Source organism: Rhinolophus sinicus, chromosome 18 (assembly GCF_057876585.1).
Source record: "Rhinolophus sinicus isolate RSI-liver-muscle chromosome 18, RSI-T2T, whole genome shotgun sequence".
NCBI lineage: Eukaryota > Metazoa > Chordata > Mammalia > Chiroptera > Rhinolophidae > Rhinolophus > Rhinolophus sinicus.
This window is the reverse complement of record NC_142518.1, coordinates 28,619,555-28,644,859: the sequence shown is the minus strand read 5'-3', so window position 1 is coordinate 28,644,859 and position 25,305 is coordinate 28,619,555. Positions and strand designations below refer to the sequence as shown.

Genomic DNA, 25,305 nt, shown 5'->3' with positions numbered 1-25,305 from the left:
TTAATTTAAAAAAAAAGATGAATCTGAAAACAAAAAAGAATGGAGTTTTAGAATAGATAACATTTCACTTAATTGAGGTCCAATGTTAGTATTCCTAGAATCAAAACCGATGATAGTAGATCTGACTCCAGACCTACTAAACTTGAAGCTAAATTTTAACAAGAGCCTCCAGTGATTTGTATGCACCCTGAAATATGAGAACACACTGGCCTAAAGTTTCTTAATGCTATCTGGGCTGTGTTTCTCTACCCCTTTAGAGAAGATAATGAAAACTGTGTACCCTAGAAAAGGTTCACAAACCACTTGAAGTCCATTGAAAAATTCCTACAGGATCTGTGGCCCTGAAGTTCAGACCCCAGAGACTGTTGCCAGGCCAATCCCAGGGCAAATATGTTCTCCAATTAGATTAGAGTTCTAATTCCAGCCATTTACTGTGTTATAGAAGCTGGGCTACTTAACCTCTCTGAACCTCAGTTTCTTCTTATTTAAAGCAGAGATAGTAATACCTACCTCATAGGGTTTAGGGGAGGATCAAACGGAACTGCTAATGCAAAATGCCTAGCATAGCCCCTGTCACCTACCCCTTTTCCATGTAAAGTGATGGAATTCCTGAGACATCAAATACAAAACCAAAAACAAGTCATTATGTACTTCATGTTATCCAAGTCATTATCAATCATACCTGTTCTTATTATCCATGCTGTATTATATTTTATATTGGACTGTATATTTCCTGCTCCATTATTATACTTGCCTTAAGTACTTTTCCTTATGACTCATGGCAATAATGACAGTAAACACTCACACAACACATACAAATGCCAGACACTGTTCTAAGGTCTTGGTTTACATATATTAATTCATTCAACCCTCACATTAACCCTTTGAGCTTGCTACTATGTAATATATATTATATACATATATAACAATATATAACATATAACATAACCAACAGGTATATATTTACATATATTTAAATGTTTGCAATAATTGCATTTATTTCCATTTTTGGTAAAAAGTAGATTGTTTTTAACTCCCCAAACACACATTTATAAATAATGGACATTGTAAATGTTTGGAAGAACAAATGGCAGAGTTGGAGCTATCGGGCCATTTTTAGCAATGCAGCTTTTTTATTATGGGGGGGCATTCATTTACAGAAAACTACACACACACATAATTCTGTCTCAATCTTATATCTATGTCCAGCACTCCTGCGTTTGAGTGCGTACCTCTGTGTGTACCAAAGTACTGTACAAAGATGGACATACAGGCACACCTGAAAAATAAAGATGGACTGCAGTCAATCAGATCCTTTTGTTCCCAAGAAAGGTGGTCTGTACGGCAATGCTACTCCAAATGTAGTTCATGGACTGATGCTGGCCCACAAACCGTTATTTACTGTCCTGAGACAAGACATGTACAAAACTGAAAGGATTTTACAACTTTTATAGGCAGTTGACATCGACATGACAAAAGAATGTTATCAGTGAGTGGACTCGTCTCATTGTACAGTACATTCTGCAATGCATTAGTTTGAGGTGGTTTGGAAAGTTAAAAACAAAGAAACCAGTTGTTTACCAGATAGTTTGGGAAACAACACTGTGAGGTAATCCTCAATATGTTTTCTTTTTCTTTTAATGTTCCTCGAACTAAGTGTTCTCTCTACCAAGAATAAAGCTTGGAGGTCTCAACATAGTTTTATTATAAGACAGTGTAGAGGGGATGTAGAATATGACACGGGAGCAGCTTCCCCTGACTGAGAAAGGAAATAAAAGTTCCAACAGTGGTCGGGGTGTGGAACAGGTAGAGGAAAATGAGGGCAGGAAGGGCCTGATGCTACTTAGCCCCTGAAGGCATAGCCTGAGGAGCTCAGCTGGGGAAGGGGGTGTTGGCTGTGGTGTAGGGAATGGGAAGTGCTGAGGGGGCCAGTAGTCCTAAGAGTAATGATGAGGGGTCCACAGACAAGGTGCCCTTGTCAGAAGGTTATGGAAAGGATGCCAACCACCGAGACACTGGGGATAGGGTCACATCTGCAGCAGCTTTGCAGATACCAGCACAGATTGGGTGAACCTGTGAACCAGGGATAAAGGTAGAAATGTGGGCAACAAGAAAAAAAATGTCCCAGGGAGATACTGTGAGAAGTTACTTAACTTGACCAAGCTAACCTTGGCACAGAGCAGGGACTCTGGTTCAAATCCAGGCTCTGAAATTTGTCAGCTGTGGAATTTTGGTTACATAGGAAGCACTTGGGTCATAGTAAATTCTCACAAGATATGAGCAGTTACTATTATTATTGGTGGCAATATTGGACCTACATTTCATGTTTGCTGACCCAAGTTCAAGAGTTTTCCCAATATAATCAATCAAATATTACCACGTGATTTTATCTTCATTGTTCAGGAACCTACTCTGTAGACCTGAGCAGGGCTAATATTTGATTATATCCTATTGTATAAAGCCAAACATATAACTGTACAAGAACAACGAGAGTCAAAGAGAAATTCACTTGAGAGAAAATCAATAGTTATTTGGTTTGTTGTGTATAACTGATTGAGAACTAGCCTTCCTGTGTAGGGAGCACAAACTCAGTAAGAGCCAACAAAATCAGTAAAAGCCTATTAAGTTATTTTGTAGCTGTGAATGGTTTGAAGCCAGTGAAATTCTTCCTTCTTGATCATGGCTAATGCAAAGAGAACACCCCAGTTCTCCCCGCTCCACTAACTACTGGACTTCCTAGTAGTTATTTTCCCTGTGCTAGCCTCTCAATTGGAGGGCAGTGATTCTTTGTCACAAAATGTGTTTCAATACATTATCTAGTTTATAGTCAAGATATGCAACTTAATTATACACTTGTCTGTAGGCACAGACATCTTTGGATATTTCATTATTGGCTGAAAGTCGGAAAAAAATGCTTATTTTGCATTAGGCCCTTACTGCTTTATTTGAAAACTCATCCTTGATATCATACTGCTTGATTTAAATGAAATTAATTTCAAAAATATTAATCATATATTAATTTTAATGTGCTTTCATGCCAGGAGACTAAAAACTGTTCCTGTCTATACATAGTTCCTGGGAGAATATATTAATATACTTGTCTATACTCTCTGATACCTGAATTAAATAAGTGTTCGATATGATCTTTCTCGGTCTGTGTTTACTAAGTGGGCTGTGGCTGAACTTTCGTTTTATAATCCAGATAAAAGTGTGTTTAAATTTAAAGTCTATTTTTAAACTTTGGAACATCATTATTTGATGGCTTCGTTCCAAGAACAGTTTCTCTACACGCACGCACACACACACACACACACACACACACACACACACACACCCCTCCCACTCCATCTCAACTATATTTTCTGGTAAAATCTACTACTTATACTCTTGGAAGACATTATCAATATTAAATTATTTTAAAGTTATATTGAGGATTTTACTTGCTTTAACATGAAATATATCTTAGAGTTGCTTTATTATTCCTTTTTTTAAAAAGCCCTGACACTCTCTTGGAAATATTTTCTGACTGTACAACACCAAAATGAAAATGTCACTTGAAGTCTATTTATATGAACCACAGATCCTTAAATGGACTGGACATGTTCTTAATGTAGGAACAGAGTGTTTCCTGGCATTAGTTAGAAAGATTAAATCAAATTAGCCTGGATAAGTCAACTGTTACAAGGACTGGAAACTGCTAAATTAAACTTTAACAAACTTTAACAAATGGTACTATGTCTATTTGGAAATGAATATGGTTATTAATCGGTTCAGTGAAGATAAGTCTGATTTTAATATTTTTATGCAGTGAAGAAGAAAATGAAGTAAAAGCCTATTAATTATTTTGTAGCTGATAATACTTTATAGAAAGTCAAAAAATAAAATCCCTAAGGTAAGAAAACATTTAAATGAACAAGTTAAAACAGAAAATAGAAATAAAACAGCAACTCCAAATACTGAGCCTGAACTTTTGAAATGTTAGCAAAAACAAAGATGGAAACTAACATGCATTCAAGGGAGTAACCCCATGGCCAGAAGCAACAATTAAATACAGTGAAAAGTAGCTGCCAATTTACAGTATATGTCTAGGAAATGGAGAGTATCCATTTGAGACCTTTGATGCTCATGTACAGAATCTTGACTGAGAAAAATCAGACTCGTCATGCACAGATATTGGTATACTTAGCATAAATCCTATTTAAGTAATTTTTATATATTGTGAAAAACTATCAAACAGTTAATAGCAGTTGTCAAGGAAAACTGGAGCTGCAACATTTAACAGCTGCCCAGCACTCTAGAACCTGCCCACCTAACCTGACGTTAGAGGTGCTAAGGTGACAGGGTTCAATGGTTGAGAATATGAGCTGTGGTGTTGTGCTGCCTGGGTTTCAAACCTGGCTCAATTACCCATTAACTAGGCACAATCTCTATGATCCAAATTTCATTCTTATGTAAAGGGGATAATGATATCTCTATCTTACGAGGTTCTTGTAAAGATTCAATTAGTTAAATAATTCTAAGCATTTACAACAACCCCTGGAATATTCTAAGTATTATTATTTGTCCTTTCTTAACATGGAAAAAAGAAAACCCCTCATCCAAAATGAACTGCTACTGTGTGTTAGTAAAAATGCACAGGGGGGAAATGATCCTATGAATTCAGAGCAACAGAATTCCTCAGGTCCCTTGGAGTCCAAAATGCTATAACCCTGTGCTTCTTCAAGAAACAGATTTCTAGAATACAGAGGATAGCTTAAGTCTGCTTTCTTAACATGTAGACATTTGGATACTGACATTTTGATCATGTCTCTGACATATTTCATGCCTCTAAGGGGCAAACTATTCACCATTCTTTTCTTTCACACACACACACACACACACACACACACACACACACAAATGTGTCTGAAAGACACTTATCCTCACCCTTAATCCCCAAAAGGTTGCTTAGAATGCTCATGCCTCCTTGATGTGCATTTGCTCAGTTCTGCCCCAGATGGCAGAATCATTTTTGATCTGCACCGTGAGGGATTCAGCCAGGTAGAGATGTACACTGTGCGGCTCTGTGTTTCCATCCTTTATGCACCTGATCCTCACCTGGTGACTCGGTTGTAATAGTTCGCTCCCACCTTGTACCCACATGCTGCCTCTTTAGCCCCACGAGCCCCCACCACCACTTCCACACTTGTAACTGTTTTTAAATATTTTACATCTATGTGCCCTTTGAATTGTACACCCCCTACGAGTACAAACTATTACTCCCATTTTACGGATGACGAAACTCAGAACAGAAAAGCTAACTGAAAGTTCCCAATTTTACACAGCTGGTAAGTAGCAAAGCCAGGATTCAAAAGTCAGGTACTCAGGCTGCAGAGTCTATGCTCTTAACCCCTGCGCTATATGCCTCAGTAGTTAAGCTCCAGGGCCTTGCTCCCTGCTCCTGAGTTATTCCTCTATTAACAAATCTTACTTTACTATTTATATAGTGCTTCATAGTTTAAAATGATTTCACTTCCATGAGCTTACATATTTCTTCCTTGTGATCACTGTGTAAGAGAGGACAAATTGAGGAAACTGAGTTTCACAGAGAGATGAAGTGCATAGGAGCCAGGAAATGATAGAGTCAGAACTTAAACCTGGGTCTTTGGCTACCAAAAACCTGTGCTTTTTCCACCACTCTCATGATTCTGTTCCCAAGGTTTAGAAAAAGAAGATATCCATGAGGTATGGACTTCATGATGGAGTCTGGCCAAGACTTTGAATCCTAGGTAGCTCTCAGACTGAGGGAAGAGAGGATGAGAAAATAGAGAATAAAAGAAAATATAACAACAGGGACATGGAGAAGGACTGATGCCAGGCATATTATCATGAAAGAAATCAAAGGACTTGGAAGTGGTTTGGATATTGAGAGCAATGTTAAAAGCAAAATTGACTTCCAGGTTTCAGATGTAAGAAACCAGGCGGTCAACAATGCCATTAGCAGAAACATGGATGAAAGAGGAAGTGGTATGACATAAAAGACAGTGAGTTTCGCTACAACCATGATGAATATTAGATGACAGTTGAACATACAAGTGGGAAAATAGATAGTAGATGGAAAGATCTGGAAATTGATATCTTGGATGCACTCACTTAGATGTCATTAAAACTGGGTTGATGAGACGTCACAAAGAAAAGAAGTAATAGATTATGGGCCAAACGCTAAACCTTTGAGGGAAACCAACACTTAGGGAAGAGAGGAGGAGGAGAACAAGAAAAGAGGCAGAAAAGCAGTTGAACAGATAATATAGAGTCAGGGATGACAAGGAAGGAGAAAGTTCAAGAAGTAGAAAATGATCATGAATGTCACATAAAACAAAGATGTCAAATAGAATGACGGATTTGAAAAAGTATCCTCCGTCATTACTTCTCATAATTGAATTATTTGGGTGAATTAAAAATTAACATCTTTCCTAACTTGACTGGAGGTACATAAATGCAGACCTTAGTATTTCCCACTGTAACTTCAGTGCCTAGCAGTACCTGATGTATAGCTGTCATTAAATATATACTTACTGAATGGATAAATAAAGGAATGAATATAATGAGATTCCCTAATACCACCACAAGTAACTCTTGGAATTAGTGTCAATAAAGTAGAAGGTAGATGTCACGTCATAGGGGAATTTAAAGAAAGTGGGATTTTAAGAGAGAGAAAGTGGATAGTACGACAGTAGGGGCAGATTTTGTTAACTACCTCTTAGAGATGTGTTTTTGCTGAGATGGAAATCAGATTGAGTGAATTTCCTGTCCTACCATGTTTCCCCGAAAATAAAACCTAGCCGGACTATCAGCTCTAATGCGCCTTTTGGAGCAAAAATTAATATAAGACCCAGTCTTAAGACTGGGTAATATAATATAATACCAGGACTTATATAATGTAGTATAAGACCAGGTTTATATAAGACCAGGTCTTATATTAATTTTTACTCCAAAAGATGCATTAGAGCTGATGGTCCGGCTAGGTCTTATTTGCGGGGAAACATGGTAGTACAATATATATTTATCAGATTTTGTACCTCTAAGAATTCTGCCTGACTTCCAGAACTTAAGGTCGCCACTATAATAGCCAACTACACAAGAGATGGAAGCAATCGGACCATCTGCTTTATTACCATTATCTTCAGTAGAATTAGAAGTCCGTGGGCTAGGAATGATGGAAGATGTAGAGAAAACATGGTAAGGGAAGAGAGGTCAAAGGAAATGACGATACTACCCACAGAAAGAGCCAAGAATGTAACCAACTTGGAGAGAAGTTAAAGAATCTTGTGCAATCATTCAAAATGTGTGAATGTGTGTGGGTGGGTCAATGTCTGAGCGATAGCACATACACAAGCAACATATGGGATGTACAAAAACATAGCTACAAGTAAATTCCATATAGAAAGTATTAAAGATGATTAGCTAAGTGTTTAAATATGCTGGCAAAATAGTCATAACACATGCCATTGTATAATAGAGCTTAGGTAAAACAAACTGCTCATTTCACATATTAAAGTTGCATTTCCTTAACATCCTAAATAAGAAAGTAGCCCTTACAAAAATACTGAATATGCCTCTGGGACACAAAGAGGCAGAAATTACTTTATTATTTAATTCCCTAAACCTATTAGAAGACTTTACAAACCTGAAGAAACTGACAACACATCTCTTTCCCAAATTTAGGCTGGCAGACAGAGAATTTCAGAAAATTATAAATACATAGATAATAAATACATAGATTTGACAACAAAAAAAGATATTTTTCTCACCTTTTCCCTGATCTTTTTCTCGGTTATTAGTTGCTCATATGTAAATATATGTGTATGTGTGTGTATGTGTGCATGTGTGTACACAGGAATGTCACACATACACATACACACTCAGGGATGTAGGGATCTATTTCTTAACATTGAAAGTGTATTATTTGCAAAAATTCAGAGAATACATGCAATATACGGTCTACAGTAGAGAGTAATACATTATTTAATAAATACTATCATACTTTTATGAATAAGTTTTCCCCTTGACAGTATAAACAAGGTGATTTCCCAATTACTATTATACAAAATGTAAATAGTATTCTTTCATCATAAAAGTAATGTAGTGAAGCTCATTTGGGCACTGTTATTGGTATTAACCAAAGTACTAAAGAAGTGAAAATACTAGAGAAGTAATACTTTCAGCCTAAAATGGGGAAAAAAAAAGGTTTGGATAAAATTTAAAGTACTTATTGATAATTAAGAAACAAGTGGGTCTACAGAATAGTAATTCTTCCAACCGGAGCACATAAATGGTTAAGTAGAGTACTTTCTCGGCAAATAACCCACCATATTTAAGGGGGAAAATATGTCATTTGCAGGGAGTCCTTGACATCTTATTTCTCAGGGGGCCTGCCCATTGTGTTGGTGTCCTTGCTGACTTTAATGTGCCATCGCCACTCTGTTGTGAATATAGCAAAGAAAGGTGGCCCACAGAAAACCATAGTGTCCAGTGTAAGCTATTCTCCAGTGAATAGGAAAAGGGCTAAATAAAGTTGGTCAGCTGTATAAAAGGCCAGTACATCTGACCACACGTGTATATTCCAGAATTTCTGTTTTCAGGTCATCCTTTCCCTGCAGTGCAGAAGGCCAAGATGGCCATGAGCATGCTGGCCATCTAGTCTGACAGCACCCTGGCCAGGATGGCGCTCGGCGTGCAGATGAGCAGCGTGAGCTCCAGCAGTTTAGGTTGTTGTAGAAAGCTACGACCGTGGTGGCCATGTGCCAGGTCTGCTGCCAGTTGGCCAGGCCGCCCTGTAACCACTGTGGCCACCCATTGCCAGCCAAGAACAGCACAGGTACACGTCTCATAGGGATATATTTTTTAAGGATTTCACCAGAATCCAACTGAATGTCTTCATGCACTTAAGTCACTGGGGTGTAAATTATAAGTCTTATGTTTAAGCTGGTGTCTAAACAACACGTAAACAACTTACTATAAAGTGCAATTAAACACTCAATTCCCATGCTTACGAGACATTTTAAGGAGGCTAAATTTAAGTAGCATTTTAAAATAACATTATCATCTATATGTAGTATTTTCTAGTTATGATTTTGAATGCTTTAAATAGATACACCTTTTGACTCCAAGTATATACTTTGATATATTATGTTGCAAAAGCATTTTTTACTTCAATGAGGAAGATGGCATTGCTAATTAAAACAATCTATATTAAAGAGAAAATTTTAAAAACTTGATGCATCTTTCTAGTGTATATGCATATTCATAGTCAATATCTCATTTCCTCATGGTATTAAAAACATCACATTCATGTTGAAATTATTCCAGAGTTTTCAGATGTTAGTAATTCCTTCTACTAAATATATATCCATACTGGATATTTAACCATATCAAGAATAGGACTGACTGAATGCAAAAATTAATTCAACAAAGCTAAATAAAACATCTGAGTTTTCTAAGAAATAAAAGAAATTTAGAGCAAAAGGACTCCTATTTTATACACAGAGGTGTGAGAGGATTTGGTAAAGTGACACAGTACTGCTACTGTGAACTTGATTTCTTTATGTCACCAGGATATATACTTGTTCCTGGAGACACTCATTGTTCAGTGGGATATAGTGCAGTATTTCAATTTGTAGATTAAATTAAGTGCTAATAACAAGAAGATATGTATATTTCCCTCCTCAAGCCATCAAACTTATCCAGCAGGCCAACGGCCAAAATGTCCCCTTTGTATATATTCTTCTTTCTCCTTTTATTATAAAACCCCGTATCAAATGGTAGAAGGAATTATTTCCTGACAAGCAAACCCCACCCCTCAAGAAACACAAAAATACAAAAATCAAGAAAGCAGATGCTATACTGAACTCCCCAAACACATTATTCTTACCTCAATCTGACGGTTGGATCACTTTTGGAGGCTCACTTTTCTGTCAGACACACAAACTGTACAATGCTGGACTACTTGACCCTCATGGAGTGCTAGGAGCAAGAACTTGAAAAACCAGTCTCTCGTGTTCCCACAATCTATTTACACATTGAACACACCCAATGGCACAGAGTAATGTTTATCTGTGGTGGACAGCTTTTCGAAGAAGCAGGCAGTGTCTGCATTTTCAAAAAGGAATGCTTCTGTTGATCATCAGGGGAAAGGTAATAGCTATTTCATCCTCTAAAGCACATTTAGGAGAATTTTTGACATGAGATACTTTTTAAATCAATGTTGTAAAGATGATTCATTCTTTTAATATTCTATTCCTGAAATCTATTCTTAAAGGATCTGAGAAAAATATATATTTAATGATAACTAACACATATGTGCCAGATACTATTCTAAGTGCTTTACCTATATCATTTCCCATAATTTCCAAAACTTGTTAGGTACCGTGTTTCCCTGAAAATAAGACCTAGCCAGACAATCGGCTCTAATGTGTCTTTTGGAGCAAAAATTAATATAAGACCCGGTCTTATATTACATAAGACCGGGTCTTATATTATAGTAAAATAAGACTGGGTCTTATATTAATTTTTGCTCCAAAAGACGCATTAGAGCCGATTGTCTGGCTAGGTCTTATTTTCGGGGAAACACGGTATGCAGAAAACCCAAGGTCTTTCCTAAGATAGAATTTGATGACTGATTCCTCAAAATTAATTATGAGGAATAAGTCATCAAATTCTATCTCCTCTTCAGAGCTTGTAAGGGTTGGGTTTTAGAATTTTCAAGGGTGGATCTATTATAGGTCTTACTTTAGGGCATGGGCTTTACTCCTAAGGCTTCTGGTGTCTCAGCTGAATGCCCAGGCTATTCATGAGGTATTATCAACATCTTTTCACTCTTGTTGTCTGCATCTCCAACGTGGGTCAACTGGAAGTATCTCTGTTCCTCTGTCAACCTTGTACCCTCTGGTCAGTCTCAGGTAGTCTCGTCCTGTGAACATGCAGCCCAGTCCTCAGCCAAAGACTCTTGGAAAACCTCTAAATGGACTTTGGAAGATCTTCCTTTATATAGTTTCCTCTTTCTCTGATGCCCTGTTTTGCAAATTCCAGCTTCTTCATGTCTACTGAACTCATTTCTGTTTCCTCAGCCGAGCAGTACCACTGTACTCTGCCTGGAATCCAGCTCACAGCACCACTGGGATGTTTTTCTCCAGGCAGAGAACTGGAGTGGTGGTTGAGCCACCTTAGTGGGTTTCCTTTCTCTCTGGAATCACTGTATGGTGCTGCCTGTTGTACAATGCTCCCAGCCAGCTCATATATTTTGTCCAGTTTTATGGTCATTTATGGCAGAAGGGCTAGTCTAGTAACAGTTACTCTATCATAGTCAGAGTGGAAGTCCCCAAGGGGATTCATTTTTTATCAAATTTAAGTGTCATAAGAAATCTATTTGCTCTTCCAGTTTTACACAGTTGGGTACAATTTTCACCATCTCAAAACATAATCATATGCATCATGTGACAGGAAGATGGTGGGGAACAATTTCAGGGCACATGGGATAAATTAGCTGGCTACTATATCCTTTATCCTCTCCTAGCATCTTAGTTCGGGTTCCCTTAGAAGTAGATACTAAGACATGGATTTGAGCAGAAGTAGTTTATTTGGGAGGTGTATTAGTCTCCTATGGCTTCTGTAAATTACACAATCTTGGTGGCTTAAAACAATACACATTGATTGTTTTACAGTTCTGAGGTCACAAGTTGAAATCACTTTCACTGGCCTAATTTCTAGGTGTTCACAGGGCCACATTACCTCCAAAGGTTCTAGGGAAGAATCTGCTTCCTTGCCTTTTCCAGCTCCTAGAAATGTATTCCTTATATTCTTTGCAGCCCCTTCCACCATCTTCAAAGCCAGTAATAGCACAGCATCTTGCTTCAGTGGTCACAGTAGCTTCTTCTGTGTCAAATCTCTCTCCACCTTCCTCTTATAAAGGCACTTGGAGTTGCATTTAGGGCCCACCCATATAATCCAGGATATTCTCCCCATCTCAAATTCCTTCCCTTAATCATATTTGCAAAGTCTCTTTCGCCATATATAGTAACATTCACAGGTTTATGAATTAGAACCTAGATATATTTGCAGGCCATTACCCAGCCTACCACAGTGTACCCTGGAGCCCCTAGAGATTCCTGTCCATCCCACATACAAAATACATTAACACCACGCCATCAACCTCAAAAGTCTGAACCCCCTTCAGTACCAACTCAAAGTCTAAAATCTCATCATCTAAATTAGGTCTGGGTGAGATTCTGAGAATGATCCATCCTGGGGCAAAATTACTCTCCATTTATGGACTTCTGAAACTGGACAACAAGTTATTTACTCTCAAAATACAATGGTGGGTCAGGCATGGGATAATAGTTATGGATATTCTGATTCCATAAGAGAGAACAAGGAGAGAAGAGTCATCAGCACTAAGGAATCTTGAAATCCAACCAGCAAGTGCCATCCATTAGATTTTAAGGCCTGAAAATAACGGCTGGAAGCTGGGTCCTTGTCCTGTGGATCAACCTTGTGGGACCGAGCCTCCATCCTAGGGCCTCTGGCTCTGACCTCTGGGCACATTTTAATACTACTAAACAATAGTCTTGTGTCAGTTCTTTGCATTCTCTTTTTAAATAGCTGTAACATCTGCTGGTTCTCTCATGAGTTAAGCAAAATCTTTAAAGATGTGCTCATTTCATATCTGTATGAATGTCATGATTTTATCTTGTTCTGAAAATTATCTTTTAATCATCTTAGAGGTCCAACCAAAATATCCAATACATTAACCTACCGGAGCCAGGTAAATTTCAATGACAAAGAAGTATAACTTGTGCAGAGTTTAAGCCCAGGCATGTCTTTTCTTGGTGGTCCAGGGGAATCCAAAGCACCAATACAATGATGTTAACTCTGTTCCTCTAGTTTTAATTTTCTGATCTCCTAACTTAGTCCTTGTTTTATTTTGGATACATTGCAGCCCATAAGTTATTTCTCATTGTTGACAGAAATGAATGGGAATTTGGTTTTAGAGTTGGACCATTTAGAGTTCTCTCTAAATAGACTCATGGTTTATAGATATCTAAATTTGAATGGATAAGAGAACAGAAAGTCTGGTTTATCGGTCTTTTTATTTTCTGGTTTGTTTTTGAGCTCAAATCAATTAAGAATTTCACACCCAATGGGTGAAAAACAGCATTTTTTTTTTAATTTTATTTTATTAAATTTATTGGGGTGACAATTGTTAGTAAAATTACATAGATTTCAGGTGTACAATTCTGTATTACATCATCTATAAATCCCATTGTGTGTTCATCACCCAGAGTCAGTTCTCCTTCCATCACCATATATTCGATCCCCCTTACCCTCATCTCCCACCCCCCACCCCACCCCCGTTACCCTCTGGCAACCACTAAACTATTGTCTGTGTCTATGAGTTTCTGTTTCTCATTTGTTTGTCTTGTTCTTTTGTTGTTTTTGGTTTATATACCACATATCAGTGAAATCACATGGTTCTCTGCTTTTTCTGTCTGACTTGTTTCGCTCAGCATTACTCTCTCAAGATCCATCCATGTTGTCACAAATGTTCCTATATCATCTTTTCTTACTGCCGAATAGTATTCCATTGTGTATATATACCACAACTTCTTTATCCATTCATCTATCGAAGGACATTTTGATACCTGCACTGGCAAGTTTCTCTGTTTCTGTGTTTATTCTTAACTTATGGCATAGTTACAGAATTGAAGCTATAAGCTCTATTTCTCTCTGCTTATATGTCTGTGTCTGTAATTCAGAAATGCCTTCACCTCTAATTATATGAGTGTGTAATGTTTTCCTACCTTTGGGTGATATTATTAGATCATAAAAATCTCTGAATTTAAAGGAGCTCTGTTCTAATTGGCATATCTAACAAATAATTGATTATATACATGGAATATTCTTATAAAATTAAACTACAATACTTAAAATGAGCTAAATTTAAATAATATATATTCTCCCAGAAATTGACTCACAACCATTTTAAAAACTCAAATTCATATAATTTAGGTAGATGTTTGGCAAACACGTCTAGCTTACTAGTTTGGTTTTTGTGAAAACAACTATGTATTCTTTGACTTATCAGTATTAAGTATAATACAAGCATTTTCATGCTACCTGGGTATATTTTTTTCTAAACTTATATGGTTTTACTGATCAAATAAACTAGAATTACTTCCACTAAAACATTAAGATTCGAAAAACATAAATTTGTTTAACCAAATTGAATTATGTTTCTGCCACACTTGAATTTCTATAGTAATAATGTTATAGTATGTCAGCTTAGGAGCATTTCCAAAATCATTAGATAACTGAAAATCTGGGATGAAATTACAATAAGTTAAATAATGGATGGCTTTGATCATTTATTAAACACTGAAACACTGATGATTAAGCATAATTTTAATTTATATACTTCTGCTTCTTATTTGCACATGCTACAAAGAAGCTACATCTTTAGGTCTGTCAATGAACAGGCTCATTTCTGCCACAGTGAGACACTGTATAAGGAATATGTGTAGCTGCATAAAGCTGGGCTAGATGTATGCATGAGCTGGTCTGATAAATTCACACAGTACACAGTTGTGAATCCTAGTCTTCTCTGCAAAAAATAAGTGACTTTGTTTAAAAGTTGTAATTAATATACATGAATGAAACTCTAATAGGGGGTCTTAGGATGAAGGGAAAAAAGAGAATGTTTCTAAAATAAAATGGCTTTTTGTGCCAGAATAGGAAAGAGGAGGCTGAAATGCAAAACCGAACATGTATAGAAAACTGTAAAAGGTTCACAGAAACAGAATTTGAAAAGGAACACAAATGTGTGTTAATTTTTTTTTCCAAATCTACTCAGTTTTCATGAGTTTATTCATAAGGTTTTCAAAAAGAATTTATGGCTACTTTAGTATCAAATATTATATTAAAGTCTATTCAAGAATGATTTGCTCTCAATAAAAAACACCAACTTTTGATAGAGTATGGGTCTGTCCTTAATAGGAGATTGTAAAAGGTCACTCCTCAGCTGTATTAGTTTCCTATGACTGCTCCAACAAATTACCAGTCTTGGTAGCTTTTAAAAAAGACAAACATAGGTTTATTTGCCTACAGTTCTAGAGGTCAGAAGTTTGAAATCAGTTTCTCTGGGATACATTTTTTCTACTCTGCCCAAAAAAAGCAATGATTTTATAGCTCCGCAGAATAAATTTCCATACTTTGTTCTAACTTTATGATTACTCTCTTTAAAGCAAAAAAAAAAACACCACACACACAAAAATTATATTGCTTTTGAATGTTTATTTATTGTATTGCCACTTTGAGTAATAGCTTCCACAATCCTACCCATAATCTTAAGTGCTCAAATGTCCAGGCAATTTTATTTTTGCCTTCCAGAAAATGAATCCTAAATGAAGACTAAAACCCTGGAAGTCACAAAGATTCTGTCACATTCCAAAAAGAGAGGTGATAAAATTAATAGATTTATTTGATATACTACTACCTATGAGTTTTACAGAAAAAAATATTGAAAGAGGTAATCAGCCTTCCCTAGGTTAAATTTCAATAGGGAAAATATTAACATTAATATTTCAGAAATTGTATCATGTATAGAAGTTCCTGGAGATATATCAGCTTTCTCAGTGTCCACTATATGCTATTTACCAGAGTCCTGGTGGTACTTTCCATGATGCTATTAGGCAACAACACTGATAATGTTATCAGGTATAACTTCAGTTGTTATTTTTAAACGTTTAATTGCAATTTTACTATTTTAATTTCCATCGAACATCTACTAGGCTTGTGCTTTCACCACTAGAGCTTTATTAAAATACAGATTTTTTTTACCACTAGAACTTTATTAAAATACAGATGTTCAGGCCAAAACATGTCAACAATCAAGGTGTCCTTTGATTGGATAAAGAAGTTGTGGTATATATACACAATGCAATACTACTCTGCCATAAGGAAATATGAAATACTACCATTTGCGACAACATGGATGGATCTTGAGATTATTATGCTAAGTGACATATGTCAGACAGAAAATTTTAACAACTATATGATTTCACCGATATGTGGGATATAAAACTGAAAGCAACAAAGGAACAAGATAAACAAATAAAGAAACAAAAACTCATAGACACAGACAATAGTTTAGTGGTTACCAGAAGGTAAGGGGGGAGAGAGTATAGTAGAAGAGGGTAAATGGGGTCAAATATATGGTGATTGAAGGAGAACTGACTCTGGGTGGTGAACACAGAATGTGATATATAGATAATGTATTACAGAATTGTACACCTGAAATCTATGTAATTTTACTAATCATGGTCACCCCAAAAAAATGTAATTAAAATAAATAAATACATAAATAAAAAATATAGATGTTCAGGACCTACTTTAGACTTTTGCTAAAATAGCCTTAATCATTATGTTCACAGACCTTTTGTCCAAAACTCATTCTTTTGGAATTGGCTTTATCTTCCTTTGCATACCACGGAACAAAAGTAATTTCACCTTCATTTGCATTATTTTTGTTATGTCCCCCCAGAAAAATGTTCACTTGTGAAAAATATTACTAATAAGTTAATCAAAGTCATTGTAAGTGTCTGTCTCCTCCAGTTTGCTTAACTCTGATGGTTCCCACGAGGCTGTACAATAAGCTATAGGAGAGAGGTCTTGTTTTCAACAAAGAACTGTCTAAGAACTGCCAGGAAAAGGACAGATACTTCAACGAACAGGCTCTTGGGCACAAGGTACTGATGTCATCACATAATTACTGTTAAGACCATGTCAGTGGACTGAGTCAGAATTACCAGAACAAGTTAACTGAGAAGCAGAAGTGTTCATGACATGGTTTAACATGATGTACAGCAGAACAACACCTAGGTTTGCAAAGTACAAAGACCTATCATTTGAAATCAATCCTTTTCTTCTAACCTATCAGGAGTTCCCAAATAAAACACAAGTGAAAGTTCATGAGAAAGAGTTATTCAGAGTACTTTCCTAGAAATCCAAGAACCCTAAGATTTGTATTGAAGAATGCTAAGTTCTTTTTCAAAGAGGAGAACGTGAAACACTTTCCATCTCAAGGACCATTTCTCAGCATATAGGAAAGAGCCTTGATAGCATGTAGGAGAGCCTGGCCCTCCTCCCGATGTGAACTTGGGAAAGCTGAATACCATGTCTGGGCCTCAGTTGTAAAATGGATACCCTGAAAATAATCACAGTCCCCTGCACCCGACTTACCCACTTTCGATAGAGAACTTTCCTTTGGAAAAGGTCATAGAATAGTAATTGTACACCTCAGGTTGATGTTTGGAATAAGTTAGTCCAATCTCCTTTTATAGCCATGGAAGGTAATGTGCCCTAAGTAAATGACATCATGGGTAACGTGAACTTGGTGAATCTCCACCTGCAGATGCTGGGGAAAGGCCTGTTGGTCAACTCAAATGAAGAGAAGAGTAAGAGTTGAACCTGGCTAAGGCTAGGAGGGTTTCCTGGCTCTCTGTAACAAATCACCAAGGAGCTAGAAGAGCAGTTCCCCGGAAGGACAAGGCCTACCAGGACCAATATCATGACCTGGAGGCACATTATTCTGCCAGAAAGTGATGGGCCAAACAGAGGCAGAAGATGCTGGCAGAGAGAAAAGCTGCTAAAGAGGCCTGTGTCAGGCAGCTCCCTGAACCCCCCTCACATGATTATCACTGTATTACTGAAATAAAGTGCATGGAACCTGAAAAAACTTGTGGGCGGACACCTTCACAAAGGGCTATAAATATCTGGCTTAATGGGCATTATGTGTCAAGAAGGGTTTCTTGGATTTATACAAGCGCATATTCCAAGGAGCTCCAGGCACAACCCCGACACTGATTCTTGGGACACTCCTATGAAGTGGGTGAGGGCTAAGCCAGCTCCAGCAGCTTTCATAGATGGTGGACGGAGGTGGAGAGAGGCTGAGTCCCCAGGCAGAGGGGCGCAGACAGAAAACCAAAGTGAGGACTGTCTGGTTCCCGGATGTACCTGCCCTCTCCCTCTGCGTGGCACTCTTCTCTGCCCATGAGGCCCAGCAGGCCGCGGTTTCCAGCCAGTGGCCCAAGCCTCCAGCAGTCACGTGAGAACCAGGCCCAGCGGCACCTTGGGGAGCTCGCCTGAGCATCTGGCCTACACGGAGGGAGACACACAAGCTCTTTATAAGGGCCTGCTCTCTGCCGGGCACTGTTATGCAGCAGTTACTGACACACACTGACTTCATCTCTGGGAAAACCCAAAGGTGGAGGGGCTCTCATTACCCCGTGTTACACGCGACAGAAGTGCTGCTCAGAGGAAACCAATGAATGTCCAGGATCCCATGGCCAGAAAGTGGTGAATGGGGACGGCCAACCCAGGTCATCTGGTCCCATTGCTGAAGTCAGCCAGGCAGCCTCTGACCAGCCCTGCAGGACAGGCCAGGAGGCAGGAGGGTGACCTTCGAGCATATGATCCACAGGAGAAATAAATGTCAAATGTTGACACTCATAGGAGAGGGGTTAGTTTTCTACAACACTTAACATGACTCTTTCTTTTAACACAACACTTGAAAGTGTTTATAAGAATTGTATGTGCTTTTGAGTCCATCACTTGGGACAGAATTTATACAGAATGTACTTGCACGTCCTAAAACGTAGCCACAGATAACTCTCTCTGTTACTCTATTAAATATATGGTAAGAAAAGATAGCTGTTTCATTTGAGAATGAGATTTATAGTTGTGTTTATAATGTATTATTTAGTAATCATTAGAGCTGCTTGAATTACATGTCTTAGACCAGATAGGAGCTTTTATATCTTACTACTTAATTTACCAGTGTCCACAAAACAGGATAAACAACATATTCTAAATGGCACTTACAACACTAGCTAATAATCCCGGTCTCAAGTCGTTTTTTGAAATGAGGCAGGGAATAAATAAAATCTGACCATAATTCCTTTTAAGTATGTTGTTTTATGGTTTCCCCGTCACTCCTCAATCTTCATGTAAAGCTGCTACCCAGTAAATTCATGCCAACTGCTATGCCACCCTCTCCACCCATCCCCGTTGCCATCACCTCCTACTTTCAGACGTTCCTCTTCGTGAATAAAGCGTCTGGCCCCTCAGTCATGGTCTTCAGCCCCATCCCAGTTACCACCATCATTCGGGGAGCCCCCCGATCCGCCAACCTCCTGGCCTCACAGGCCTTGACTTGCTCAGAACAAGCGAGGAAGTCTTTTCTTCCCCCCAAGCTTGGCCAGCTCCTGCCACCAGGGCCACTCCCTGCCTTGTCACCACTAGAAACTGCTCCCTGAAATCCCTGATTCCAGCACCCCACACTGACCACCCCCTTCTACCCTCCTATTCTCCCTATCTCCTCCTGGATGTCTCACAGACACTTTGAAATAAAAATGAAATGGAGGAGCCAGATGTATAGCAATGGATTTCAATCCTTTATTGTCATTAGTTGGTAATAGAGCCAGGCTTCCTCAGCTGTGCGATGTTTCAGCTTGGGATGCTCCAATGACTCTTGCCAGGTTCTGGAACTGAAACTTCAGCCCTTCCTTCTGGATCCTGGCATCCTATCTGACAGAGTGAAGGCTGAATCCCGAAAGTGGCATTGGGGCGCTCCATTCCTGCCTGCTGCTCTCTGGGGCGCTCCATTCCTGCCTGCTGCTCTCTGGGGCGCTCCATTTCTGCTTGCTGCTCTCTCTGCGTCTTGACGGTTGAGCAGCATACTTTGATTATTGTTGACCTCCGTGCACACCATCTGCAAGATGTGGTCAGTCAGGGAGTCGACCACTCTCAGAAGAAAACTAGTTGTGGATGAATTCACATGCTGATCCTGGGGGTTCTGCACAAGGCGATCTACGTAGCTCAAAGGTAGTTCTCGCTCAGGTATTAAAAGATCAGCAGGAATCTCAAGGGAGCTCTCACTGTTTTGTTTTTGTGACATGATGGTTGCTGGGTTTAGCTCTGATTAGCTCTTAATTCTCTAGCTGGACTAGGCCTCTGATGACACCAGCACTCAGCTCTGCCTCTTAGACCCCTGTGCTCTAGCCCCTCATTGGTCAGGGAGCCCTTTGTGACATCCTAGACTTCAGGATGTCATTGGCAGCCATTGTGCCCTCATCAGGCCTCAGCCTAGCAATGTGCATGGCAGGAACCTGGTTACTGTAATTTTGAGAGCTCTGCCATTTTCTGCTTGACTTTAGCATTGTAGAAATAAATGTGTTTTAATGGAAAACGTTTCCCATCTTTAGGACACAACTCCGTTATCTGATTCTAACCTTACTTTGTATTCAATGTCCTTTACAACCTTTTGTTAGTTGTAGGTTAGTGATAAACACATAAAGTGACTTGTCTAGTAGAGATTAAATTGTTCCCCAGCCATGATGTAATGCCACCAGTTTGCCTCTGTTTACACAGTCATTTAAATATTCTTGCTTAATATTCCCGTATCTAAACTTTGGGTTCTCTTTTGAACCAGTTTTATCTTCTCATTCCCTCATTGAGTAAATAAACCTTTTAACACATATTCATTTCATATCTGTCTGAGTGTCTTGATTTTGCACAGTTTGAAAAATATATTTTAATCATTTTGGAAGTCACAATGAGACACTCCCCAGTGGATTCATCTGTCTGAACCAGGTGAACATTGCTGATGGAGAGAAGTGTGCCTTGTGCTCAGTTTCAGCCCAGATGTGTCATTTCTTGGCTGTCCTAGGTGAAGCCAAAGCACAAAGAGGTGTTTCTTCTTGTTTTTCATCACTCTAATTTTCCTCTCCACTAATTTTGTGTTTCTGTTTTGTGTTAGGTTAATTTATAGCTGATAAGTTATAGATATTTCCATTCCAAAAGAGAGTAGAAGGAAGAAAGGGGTCTCTGACCCAAGCAATTTCAATATCCAAGCAGGCAAACCTCCATAGATAGGTTCAAGGCCTGGGAATTAGCCGTGGTGACTTGAGGCTCCTCCCTCTGGTCCCATGACTTCACCTGGGTCCATATCTCTGCCCTCTACATTCTAGGCTCTGCCCTCAGAAGCATCTTTATTTTGAATTTAGCACGTTTGCAACTGAATGGTTTTATCAGCCTGTTTTGTGCTTGTCAACATTTGGGAGATCCAAGACCTTCTTTAATTTCATCCTCTATCGTTTCAGTTAAAGATGGCACTGTTTCTGATTTAATATATTCAAAAATCTTGTAATCTCCCAGGTATGTTATGGGGATTCATGTCCTTAGACAAGAGGCTTGTTCACAGATCCTTCCTGGAAAATCGCATCTCTATTTATTTGTTGCTTCTGCTAAGATGGTTGCGGTTATGCATGATTCACGTCCCATGTTGCTTCAAAGAGTCCTCTGTTTGAACGCTCTGATCTTTTGATCCCTCAGAGGTACTAGCATACGGATGTCTAGCTACATCCTTGATTTTATCTCCACTTTCCTGACAGTGAATCCTCTCATTTTAATTTCTTTTGCAATCTGGATAGGCTGAGTATTTCTCATATCTTCATGTCCTGGTTTTTGTTTGCTTAATAGTTCTTCCCTTAATTTATGTCTTTCCTCTAACATTTTAGTATTAATAGCAAGAAGAAACAAGGACATGCCTTCAAAGCTTTCCTTGGGAATCTGCTCAGCTAAATTTTCTTTTTCTTTCTTTCTTTTTTTTTTTTTAAAGGAGGGCGCAGCTCACAGCGGCCCATGTGGGGATCAAACTGGCAACCGTGGTGTTATTAACATCATGCTCTAACCACCTGAGCTAACCAGCTGCCCCTCAGCTCAATTTTCATTGCTTACAATTCAGCTTGTTTCTGCCACTATATAACAAGAATCCCCTCTCCTACCATTTCCATCATTAAGTTCCGAATTTCCTTCTAAACCTTCACCAGCAATGCCTTTGACATTCATATTTCTCTCAACAGTCTGTTTATGCTGATTTACGCATTCTCTAATATAGGCTTTCTCTGCTGTACTCCTCACTTTTGAGCTCTCACCAGCAGCACTTTTAACATCCATATTTCTGATAACTGTCCAGAGTAATTTAGAATTTTTTTTCATGTTCCTCAAAATTATTCTAGCTTATAGCCTTTACCAATTCCAAAGCCACTTCCACATTTTTAAATATCTGTTATAGCAGCAACCCTCTTCCTGAGACAAAAATCTGTATTAGATTCCTATGGCTGCTATAATGAACTGCTGCAAATTTGGCGGCTTAAAACAACACATTATGTAGTCTCATACAGCTCGGAGGTAAGAAGTCCGAAACTGCTTCACTGGGCTGAAAACAAGCTGCCAGTAGGGCCACGCTCCCACTGGAGGATCTAGATGAGACTCTGTTTCCTGGCCTTTTCCAGCTCCCAGAGCGCACTCCTTGCTTGTGCATAGTTCCTTCAGCTTCATAGCCAGCAGTGCAGCAGCTTGCTTCAGTGGTCAGATTTCCTCCTTCTGAGTCACATGTATCTCTGCCTCCCCACGGACATGTGTGTTTGCACTGAGGCTCTATCAGACAATACAGAAGTATCTCCCACCACAAGATCCTTAATCTTATATGTAAATTCTCTTTTGACATGGTATTTGGATCTAGTTATTTTTGGGGGCCATTATTCAGCCTACCACAGGAGGTATTCCCAGGAAACTAGTAGGGAAGTGAGGAATTTAAACAGAGAAGGGCAGGAAGCAATCAATGTGTTCATTATTAACCAGCTTAATATCACTGGAAAACTTTAGGGGACACTAGAAAACACACCTGCTAGGGGAAGACAATGCACAGCATTCTGAAATATCTTGTTATTGGGCAGAGGAGGCACCAATAGACTGGTAAAAGCCCTTACACAAAGAAATTCAGGTACTGACATTTGAAACTCAGGTCAATATTCACATAACTGATACAGGTTGTTGGGGATATGGGCAGGACAGTGACAGCATCTTCTATACCCAGAAATGTTTATATACCTTCTTTTTAAAGGTATATACCTTCCTTTCTCCTTACCTGCTGCCCACTCCTTCATTTACCAAGTGGTTATTGTGCAGCTAACCTCATATCAAGCCCTGAGTTACATGCTGGATAGTCAATGTTAAACAAAACAGACATTATCTCATCTTCATGGAGCCTACAGTCTAGTGGGAAAGACAGATGTTAAACAAATACTCAAATAAATATGTAATCCCAAATTGTCAGGCCTGGTCTAAAGCAGAGTTTATCAACCTCAGCACTGCTGACAGTTCAGACTGGATAATTCTTTGCTGTTGTGCAGGAGGACTGTTCCTGCTATCGTACCATTTGTAGCAATATCTTTGGCCTCTACCCTCTAGATAATAGCACCTTCCAGTTATGCCACCAAAAATTATCTCCAGATATTGTCAAATGTCCCCAAGAGGGCAAACTTACATTAAAAAATATACATAAATCAATTATTTTAAGGTACAATAAGGAGATGTAACTTGAAGGAAGTAATCAAGGAATATCCTCTGAGCAAGAGACATTGAAACTGAGAACTGGCACAAGAATAGGGAATGAGGTAGAGAAGTGTTAAGAGAAAGAATATTCCAGAAAGATGGCATGGGCAAATCTCTAAAGTGGCAAAGTACTTGGTGTGATTGAACATGAGTGCAAGAAAGGAGGGGGTTTGAGATGACACTGTATCCACCCACAAGCAATGAAGAATCTGGACTTTAATAGACTTCCTAGCACTTGGATCCATCTCTCAAATCTGGATGAACATAGATGTGTGTGTGTTTTTAAATTAACCAATGATAAAATACAAAAAGTTTTTAAGAGAGCACGAAGTACAAAATAAATGGTTATAATACTGTATGTTAGATTGTTTGCAGAAGTGGTCACAATGACCCCATTCTCTGCATCCACTCTGTGCATCCACATTTCTTTTAAAAAATGTGACTTTGCAGCTCCTATATCCCCACCTCTTAAATCTGAGCTATTGTTTGTAGAAGTGGTCACAATGACCCCATTCTCTGCATCCACTCTGTGCATCCACATTTCTTTTTAAAAATGTGACTTTGCAGCTAGTATATCCCCATCTCTTGAATCTGAGCCAGTCTTACCAGTTACTTGGGGAAATAAAATAGGGAAGTGATGGTAGGCTAGTAATGGACCTAGTCCTCAAGAGCCTGTGTTCTTTCACTCTTACTTGAAACACCTACTTCTGTCATGTCAACAAGCATAAGCTAGCCTGCTGGAGGATGAGAGACCACATGGAGCTTAGCCAGGTCAGCCTAGCTGTCCCTTCTAAGGCCTTAGATGTGTGAGCTCAGCCACAATCAGTAAAGGTAACTCATCCCCTTTTTGTGATATTATTGTTATACTTATTAAATCTATAGATTCTAAAAACTCAACAATACATCAACATAATTATTGCTTTACATAACTTTATGTCTTTAAAGAAGCTGAGAGAAGAGCAAACATATATAGATTTTATTATATTAACCTTCTTATTTGTTAATTATGGCTCTCTTCATTTGTTCCTCCAGATTCTAGTTACCATTTGGAGTCACTTTCTTAACCCAATACAGGTTTGCTTCCACCCGTCCCCTCTGTTATTATTGAAAAACATATTATATTATATCTCATATGCACATTATACAATTAATTTTTAAATCAGTTGAGAAGGAAATAAATGTACATTTATACTGTTTTTTTAAAATTGCAATCTCCTTTACTAATACTTTTGTTTGTGTGTGGGGGGGCTGCCTGGGGTTGCTTGCTTTCAGCTTGAAAAACTTCCTTTCACTTCTATTTTTCTTCATTCTTTTTCTTTCTGCTCCTCAAACTAGAAAAATCTCAATTTTCCTATCATCAAGTTCACTGATTCTTTCTTCTGTCAGTTTAAATCTACTGTTCAGCTCTCCAGTGAATTTTTCATTTCAGTTATTGTAATTTTCAACTCCAGAATTTCCATTTGGTTCAATTTTATGATTTCTATTTCTTTACTGGTATTCTCTATTTGATGTCACATTGTCATACCTTCCTTTACTCAATTAATATGGTTTCCTTTAGTCTTCTTTTTCTTTTAAATCATCCGTGTTTTTTTTAACTTTTATTTATTTAAGTGTGTTTTTCCAGGACCCATCAGCTCCAAGTCAAGTAGTTGTTTCAATCTAGTTGTGGAGGGCACAGCTCACAGTGGCCCATGTGGGGATCGAACCAGCAACCTTGTTGTTAAGAGCACTGCGCTCTAACCTACTGAGCTAACTGGCCCGCCCCTCTTTAAGTCTTTTAAACATATTTATAATGGTAACTTTGAGGTCTTTGCCTGC

At 38.4% G+C, this 25,305-nt stretch overlaps 1 protein-coding gene across 8 annotated transcripts in view; it reads right to left on the bottom strand.

The window, feature by feature from the left end:
* The window catches only part of SYTL5 (synaptotagmin like 5), a 212,506-nt gene that overhangs the window by 111,748 nt on the left and 75,453 nt on the right, over positions 1-25,305 (bottom strand). Inside the window, exon 1 of one of the 8 annotated variants that reach the window (XM_074323684.2) lies at positions 9,911-10,007. The exons of the other annotated variants lie outside the window; for them this stretch is intronic. The gene's annotated coding sequence lies outside the window, so the exon portion shown is untranslated. Of the gene's footprint in view, positions 1-9,910; positions 10,008-25,305 lie in introns of those variants that run through there. 8 annotated transcript variants of the gene reach the window in all.